Here is an 8989-nt window from a genome sequence, read left to right as displayed (position 1 = left end):
TAACTGGTCCCAGTGATTTTACTTTGCCACTGACAAGGCAGGAGAACAAACAGGATATTGGACCTGACAGACATACTATCAGAGTCAGATGGTCATCAATATGAACTAGAGACTATGTCATATAATTATTAACGGAAGGGGGATTAGTCCTCAGTTATAACTAGAAATTTACTTATAGTTACATAACTGTTTCTTCTTAGTTATTATTTATTTGCTAATTACTTTAATTGGTGTTTTTTAATACAGTAGCAAGTTACTGCATTATAATTATTACTGATGTAAGATCAGGGTTCTTGAGACAGGGAAATGTGGTGTTGGTTGAGTTTAGAAAATCTAACAGGAAGCGGGAAGAGAGTGAGTGTGTGTGTGTGTGTGAGAGAGAGAGAGAGAGAGAGAGAGAGAGAGAGAAACAGCTGGGGTCAGAGACTACTGCTGCAACTATTTCGGGAACAGCATGGCTGTTTTGTATAAATAAAAACCTTATTGGATTTCACACTTTCAATCTCACCTTCTACTTAACACTTCCCTGCCCTATAATTTTCTACAACAACTAACTAAATGTTAAACAATAACAGCCCAAGACTTTAGCTTTCAGCAGCTTTGAAAGTGTCTGATTTCTCCTGCTTTCTCCCACTGATCTGCAGCTTCTGGGTCTTTTCCTGCTTTTCAGCAAGAGGACCAGCCAGATGAAGTGCCAGTCCAAGGTCTGCCCCTACTGAGACACCAGCAACGCTGCTGAGAAAGTCCTTGCTCACTTTCTTGATTATGCTATAACAAATAATCCACACTCCACAGTCCTCTTCCTTTCCCTGCAGGCTCCTGGAAATAGGCTTAGGCCAGTGACTGTGGGCAGGAGAAGGGTCTCTTTCAGAGGCAGCTGTTCGGTGATCCAAAAGTTGCCAGCAGTCCTGATTTTGGAGGGGCCAGTCCTGAGTTTTTGCCTTTTCCTCTGGACAGCCAAAGACGGGAACAAAAGTTGGCTGCAGTTCTAATATTTGGCCCCTAGAGGGAGCTGGTGCTTGTGCTGCCAGAGGCTGCCTTTCCATTCACTGCTCAAGAGTGCCCACCGTGGGGAGCACAGGTGAGAGCCAGCAACTCACCTGCTGGGAGAGAGAACAAGAGGAAGTGGGGGCAGAGACTCAGAGAAGAGGGGGCATGTGGGAGAGGCAAGAGGGTGGGGGGAAGAGAGCAGGGGGGAGAGGAAGCAGAGGACACACCTGGGTGCAAAACCCCAAGGGGAGGATGGAAGGGGTGCGCAATGGGGGGTTGCTGTCGCAGGGAGTGAACGGTTGTGGGGAGCAGGGGCTGATGACCCTAGGACATGGTGAGGTGGGGGAGAAAGGCTTACCCAGAGGGGAGTACCAGCCACAGGGCCCCCTCATCACTGGAGAGGTCTGCCTTCAAGAAGACAGGAGCAGGTGGAAGGGGCCTAGTGTGGGGTGGACTGGGAGAGGTGGGAGGCCCCCACCCAGGCTGTAGGGTGTGTCTCTTAACTCTGAACTGCAGGGTCTCCCTGTCACTGGGGGCTTTGGGGGCTTTATACTGTTGTATGTGCTGTGTCTGTGGTTTCCACGTCCTTTGCCTTGTTTGGCCCCTTTGGACGCTGCAAGGTCCTGACTCAGCCTACAGGGCAGAGAACGCAGGGGTGGGGGAGCTTGGGTCTGATGGGCGAAGACACTGGAAAGCAAGGCCTGCTTTGACAGCCCTCTGGAGGATTAGTGGCCTTGGAGCTCTGGCTTATGTGGAGGCTGGTCCTTGGGGAAAACCTTTCAAAGTCTGGTGAACTTTAGAAGGCCGGAGAAGTAATGACCTTACCCGGAATAGAAGAAACCACGAGGTGGCACCATTGCACTAGGTTTTACAACTGAGCCATTCCCTACTGCCTGGCTAGGGCCAGATCTCCTAAGCCTTTTTACCCATGTCATCTCTGGCTCCTTGGCTCTCTGGGGCTCCTGTCCGGCTGGGTCTCCTCCAGCAGTGCTGTCTGTATATGCGTGGCGGGGAGTTCCCATTCCTAGCACCAACTCCTCTCCTGGGTGTGTGAAGCGGTTCTATTGACCACCCAGGGACAGCCAAGGCCGATTGGCTGTTGGGCTTTATAGCTAGTGCTAAACTGTTTCGGGGACATAGGGACTCCTCCTAGTGAGGGGCATGTTGTCTGGGCTCCTTCGACGATCCCTCAGGGAAGGTCAGGGCTCTGGGCTTCTCCAGGAGCAAGCCCTTCATTGTTCCCAGCCCCTTGAATTTTGTGGGGACAGCTGGCGAGAAGGTAGCAAAGGAGAGCGCAGCAGGCTGTGTTGTAGGATTAGTGCGAAGGCGGTGACTCTGGGAGTGCTCCTTGCTAGTGGGTGTGAGAGAGGGCCAGTGGTGTAGGGCTGACACCCAGTCTGCGCTGGAGGGTGTTACGCAGCACAGGAGTAGGCCCCTGGGGCCTGTGTGTCTGGGCCTCTCCCTGTGTCTCCCCTCAAAGTGTGTCTATGACATGGGCAGACCTGGAGCCTCCAGCGGTGAGATGCTGAGCCAGTGGGGCCAGTTCTCCCCAGACTCTGTAGTTAGAAACCTGCTTGCCCCACAGTGGGGGAATGGATAATGTATTCCAGGTGTGTCACCAGCTACGCTCACTTCACCTCTGCACCATGGAGCCCCTTCTTGCCACCTTTGAGGGGATCTGAGGCTGTGAGGGGGATTTTGGCCTGGGGACAGGTCTGAGCCAGCTGGTATGGCTGGGGAGGACTGTGGGGGGCTCAGTGCCTGTGCTGGCTGGTGTTGGGGGGGCACCGAGAGGCTGGCACGGAGCTTTGGGGGGCTCTCCATGTGCTGGCTGGTAGGTGGGGGCAGGATCTGATAGGCCAGTCTCAGGGCTCTTTGAAGGCTGTGCATTCCTCCAGGCTCTTCTCACTGTGTTCCATGCGGACTCACTGGCCCCTTCTCTCTCCCCCGCTCTTCACCCAGATGCCTGTCACTGCAGCCTTCAGTCTGTCTCACTGCCTCCTTTGGGGAAGGTCAGCGGGTGCTTTGCCCCATGGGGGGCAGCCAGCCTGAGCCTGTGCCATTCTGGCTGGGGTTTGGGGGAGGGGGTTTTCTAGTTGCGATGTCTCCCTCTCTCCCCAGTGAAGGGGCAGGATACAGAGTGACAGACAATCACTCACAGTGAGGGATTGCTGGGGGGAGGAGAGGGAGGGCATTGCATGGGACCACCCACTGTGCCAAATTAATGGGCGCCACTGTCTGCCCCAGGAATCCTCACCAATAAACTGGAGAGGGACAGGACCAATTAGCTGGGGCAGGTTTGCATCTCCGTGAGCAGCTACCGTGCTCTGTTCCTCCTCTCCAGGTCCAGGCCTCTTGACATGTCCACTATTTGGAGGAAGTGGGGAGAGACCCAGGTAGGTCCTGGGTAGATACAGAGCTCTGAGATCTCACTCCTTTCTCATCAATGCACCTCTGAGAGTTCCTGGTATCTTAGGGCCTCTCTTCCCCATGCGTGCCTGGGTGGGGATCAGCTGCAAGTTCCCCTCAATGCTCTTCTTCTGTAGCGGAGGCTTCCTTGCTCGTGCTAGTGGACGGGCCCTGATTGACTGCACTGGCCTCTGAAGATCTCAGTTTCCAGAGGAGGCCTGGGCGGGAGCAAGGCTAGCACCAACCCATCCCTGGGGGAAAGAGAGCTCTGGAGATGAGAGGGGACTTTGGTCAGTGCCCCAGCCTGTTCAGTCCTGGCTTCCTCGCTCAGACTGACAAGGAGATGCCTGCTTGAGGTGTCAGGGGTGCGAGCACAGGATCTGGGCTGAGACCCACCAACTGGTTTCACACAGGGACGCTAGACAACCACTGGCAAGCCAGAGAAGTGCCCTGGGAAGCTCACACCGGGCACAGAGGGCTCCCTTCTCCCTGCTTTGGGTATGCCAGTCTCTGAGCTCACTCACCAGGGAGGATAGTTTTGGCGGTCGTGTTTAAGAGGCTCTAGTGGATGGAAGGGTCTCTGGTTTATGTGAGAGAATGTATCAGTGGTGGGGAAGGTCCCTGCCAGTCCAGAAGATGCTACGGCTTTGACTTTGCTCAATGCAGTGGCTGTTAGCTGTTGTCTCATTGTTGGAGGAAAACCAGGGGCACTGCTATCAAATAAGAGAACTGTGATCACAACGAATGGCCTTGTCATTGTCTCCCTGAGATGACACACTGCTTGGATTCCATCTCCTGGCTCTCCTGGTGGCTTTCTCTATCAGAAGCCATCCAGAACTGCTTCTCTCCCTCTCTTACCCTGCCTCCTCCCTGTGACACAATGTACCCCTGTGTCCACACCCGACACACTAGGGAAATCCTCTTTGTACAAAGACTTTGCCTTGTGAGGGATCATTTGAAAACTCATAATTTGCTGGCAGCTATTGTCCTGATAAAATGAGTGGCAACATTGTATGGGAAGTTATAAGATTCCACTGTAAAGTGCTCTTTACACATGGTCTGTCTCAAACAATGGAATGTGTGCTTTGCTTAGTTTGCATTTAAGCAGTAAACAAAGTCATCAAGCAGGAAGGGTGGACAAAGAAACCTCAAACAGGTGAGAAAAAGCAGCAGGGAACACTATGGACCTTTGGTCTCCAGAATTTCAGATGGAAATGTTTTCCCCTGGGGGTGGGGTGGGGGATGGACACTATAAAAAGGAGGGACTAACACCCTAAGGCACCTCTTTCTCTCTCTCTCTCTCTGTCCATCGATTCACTGCACGAGAAGGGATAAAGGAGGCAGCCATTGAACTGGAAAAGGGGTCCTGGCCTAAGAAGTTTGATCAGTAAGATGGTTGAGAGCAGATAGGGAGAAAAATTTGGCTTTTAAATTAACATAGTTTGTTAAGTTAGGCACTAGTAGTGTTTTATCTTTTCATTTTTTGTAAATGTTCTGACCTTTATGCCTCATTATTTGTACTCACTTAAAATCCCTCTCTTTGTAGTTAATAAACATGTTTGATTGTTTTATCTAATCCAATGTGTTTAAGCTGAAGCGTCGGTGACACTCCATTTGGAATAACAACGTGTGCATATTACTTCTATGAAAGAAATACGGACTTTATATGAATTTGTGTTGTCCACGAGAGGGCTGGGCAGTACACTACACACAAATCTAGGGCTGGTGGTATGCTGGGGTCACCCAGCAGTATAACCGAGGCTGGTAAGAGCCAAGGTGTGACTGGCTGGCTGCAGCACACACAGACACAGCTGGGAGTGACTTGCATGCTGGAGGCTGTTTGTGAGCAGCCCAAGCTGGAGGGTACAGCAGGAAAGCATTGTAAAGGGCACCCCATGTTAGAGGGCAGGGGCGACACAGCTACACATTAGTATAGTCTCGATTGTACCTTGGTATGTCACACCCCCATCTCTCTCTTTTTCCCCTTAGTTAGGGAAACTGGGGCCAAGTGGCAGGTCCTTCCTTTGAGGTTAGCTGAAGGACCCTCTTGCCCTTGCAAGTTGGAGTAGCTGCAGCAGGATAGGAGGCACTCGCCCCTTCCTTCACATGTTGTCTTTCTGCTGAATTCCCATCCTGCTCAGAAGTGGTTTGTTCTGACAGTTTGCCATGAATCTTGGAAATCTCCATTCCTTAGGCCTCTCTAAGACAGAGCAGCTGACTCTTTGCACACTGTTTGAGTGGCCACAGGAGAAGCAGATGGACCCAGTCCTGATGGAGAAGGCATGGGAACATATGTGCACAGGTCCTGCCCTCCCATGGCAGACTGCAGCCCCTTCTGCAGCATGAAAGGAGATGGCTACAAAGCTTCATCCCTAACCGGTGAAGAAGAGGAGGGAGCTGCCCCCAGGACAGTCTCTGTCATCTCCAGGTAGGAACTAGGCCGGTCAGATCCAGCCTGTCATCTTGTCACCAGCTCATGGCCACAGATTAAAGGGAAGAGGGATTGTCACTGTGCTAATTCCAAAAGTAGCTATGGAAACAGCATGGAAAGGTGCTCTGGGATCCAGTTACTTGTCCCACAGATCCTCTAACAGGAGAAACATCTCTTTGGGGCTAAGCAAGCCAGCTCTGTCTGCTCTGCCAAAAACCCGACCCAGCTAGGCAGAGATACCAAGGCGATACAGTTAGGAAGGCCCTGGCAACCAGTGACATGGAGGCTCTGAGGAAGATCTATGGGATGGAGCTCTCCAGAGCAACTCAAATAGCAATTCTGACATCTCTTCCCAGGGCCCTTATGTTCAGCTAGGGTTCATGCTCAATCAGAGAGTGCCCCTAGGGAAGTATGCAAGCCACCGGGGCATGGCTAGGGTCCTGGTGCTAGAGGCCAGGCTGCATAAATAGGACTCCAAGGTTCTGAAATGTAAAACCAGGACATATTTCCCATTGGTGACATGGGGCAAGGTGCTTGTGGGCAGGAATCGGCAGTTCAGAGGGGGATGAAGAAGTTGTTGATAAAGGTCTGTGTGGAAGGCTTTGGCAGCTGGGAGGTGGGCTTTATTAACCAAACTGCTGAACAGTTCAGGACCAGCCTTTTGTCTTTCAATGCCCAGACGTGGGTGGTCCTTGACAGGCCTTCAACACACCAAAAGAACTCTGCTGCTGATAGGGCCAGGATACTGTGAGGTTGGGGCCTTCGATCCGCCATGTGGAGAACCAGGAAGAAAGGTACTTAGCTATCTCACTTGTAACTCAGCAAGCTCTACATGAGCATGAGGTAGTTGAAAAGTCACATCCATCATCCTTGATCCAGTGTGACTCTGAAGTTCAGTACGTGCTGTTTAGAGACAGGGCTGAACTGTCAGCTACTCCTCTAGCCCTAGGTGTCCCCACCAATGGAACGTGGTTCCTGCCCTGGAGTCACCTTGTTGGGCCTCCTTAGTCTCCATGGTTGGGTACCTTTCCTTTGGCTCCACCAATGAATCCCACCACCTGATCTATGGGGACAGCACTCCCTTCCCTGCCTGTTTGCAGAATGGACATGAAATCCCATTGCAAAAAGCCATTCCCTATGATTTGCACCAATTGGCTTTAGTGTTGACTTGTAGAGAATCCCTTCTCCTGGGTGCAGGGGGAGAGGAGAACCCATGCTCGCCGCTCCCTAAAACCTAGACTTTCCCCACACACTGCTGCACCCATGGAGCCTAGCCTGGCCATGATGTCTAGCTTCTGGGGTGAGAAGGGAACTCACACAAATGACACATTAGCAGTGAGGAGTGCAAACCAAATTGCTTAGAAACTATTTGTTCAGATCAGAGTGAGTATGCAAACTGGAAGGTGCAGTGGTTAAAGCAGGTTGAAATGTGGGGAGCTCTCTCCCAACACTAGCTAGGGAGGAGGCCAGTGGGGAAGCTCTCGCTATATGTTTAGCAGCACCAACCAGGGGAAAGGGGGAGCTCTCAGTGGTGCAACAGGGCATGCTGGCCCTTTAAGACAGACAGCATTTCCCTGAGCTGGGTCACAATCCCGAACAAGAGGTATGCTGGGAGTTGTAGTCCAAGAGAGTTGGGTAATATAGGGGGGCAGGAGGTATAAAGCATGCTGGGAAGAAACACACTATATAAGCAGCTCCATTCTCTCCTGAGAGAGACTAGAAGTGAACTGGAGCTAGGGGAAGTGCTGGCACCACCTGACAAAAGTCACAGATTGTGGAGGCACCCTGGGAAAGAGGGTTTGGCGGCTGAAGTTAGTGGTGAACTTTGTGGGGTTTGTTAGGAGCTCCAGCAAGGGGAGGGACTTGGAGAGAAGAAAGGGGCCTCAGGCAGGGGAGCTGAGAGGGCATGGATGGGGGCATCCAGACTGGGTGTTTGCTTCCTTCTTTGGAGCCCAAAGCAGCTGACAGTGGGTGCATGAGATCTGCTCTTCACACCACTGCATCAAGGGTGGAGGCTTGCACAGGTCCTCTACAGAAAGGCTGTGACCCAGAGAGAGACTAGGACCATGTGCTTGGCCTGGTCTTCTGTCACTCTGAAGAGGAGTGGCTTCAATCTCAGCCAGAGAGCCAAGCACAGAACTTGGGCAAAGCTGCTCCAAACCAGCACAGCAGCAGGGAAAGCGAGGTGGTCTCTGCATTCCCACAGTGGTACGATCAGACCCGGCCACACTGAACTACTTTGTCTCCAATGTGCTATTTTATAAAAGCTTGTGCTCTCTCTTAAATGTCCACCATGGAACTGGATTATGTTCTCATCTATAGCCATGAAAATCTGGATTAGTTTAATTGAGTAGCTTCTGATTACGTCAGGTTGACTGGGCTCTGCTAGAGTAAGAATAACCTGTGGTTATTCCATGGTGGACACGAAGGGAACGGAAGTACTGAGGGCTGCCCATGTGAGTCCCAGGAATGGTTACTGTGTGAAAATGCATAAGGCACTTGAAGCTGAAGGGGGTTTCTCCCTCTCCTCGTTGGGAGGACACATCTCAGCAGAGTCCCCGCCCCTCTGTGGCATATGCGGCAGTTGTGCATGTGGAAATGCCAGCAAGCATGACTGTGTTTCTAGCTGTCTGTTAACTGAACAGAGCCGCTGAAAATGAAGAGGCTCCAACACCATGTGCCTAGCCAGCAGATTGCTGGCTCCTGGGCCACACTTCGGGAACCTCTGCTCTGAGACGACAGCATCAAAGGGCAGGGGGCGCCTCATTTGTCAGTTTTTAAACAGCTTCATACTAATCCATTGGGAAAGGCAGGGTTTGCTCACTCTGCACATGTGCAGATTCCTTATGACCCAGTGGAAGCAAGTGTCATCTGTACAACCAACCTGCTTCTGCTGTGGTGGCAGGCCCCACCACCTTCTCCTAGACTCTGCACAGCAAAGCGTGTGTAGGTGCCATGCCTCTAGTGGCTCCCGCTATGGCAGCTGTCCCCAAAGGGTGCATCCTCCAGGGTGGCCGGGCAAGGCAGTGTAAGGTCATGGAGGCTCTGCCTCTATTAAGAGTTGGGTGTGGGTGGAACAGAGGGAATCCAGAAGAGCCCAGGTCTGGTTCCTTCCCAGCCCACCCAGTCTATAGTGCCATGGACCTGAAACCCTGCAGG

Source organism: Lepidochelys olivacea (assembly GCF_965140295.1).
Source record: "Lepidochelys olivacea isolate rLepOli2 genome assembly, chromosome: 7".
Taxonomy (NCBI): domain Eukaryota; kingdom Metazoa; phylum Chordata; order Testudines; family Cheloniidae; genus Lepidochelys; species Lepidochelys olivacea.
Note: the sequence above shows the minus strand (reverse complement) of the source record.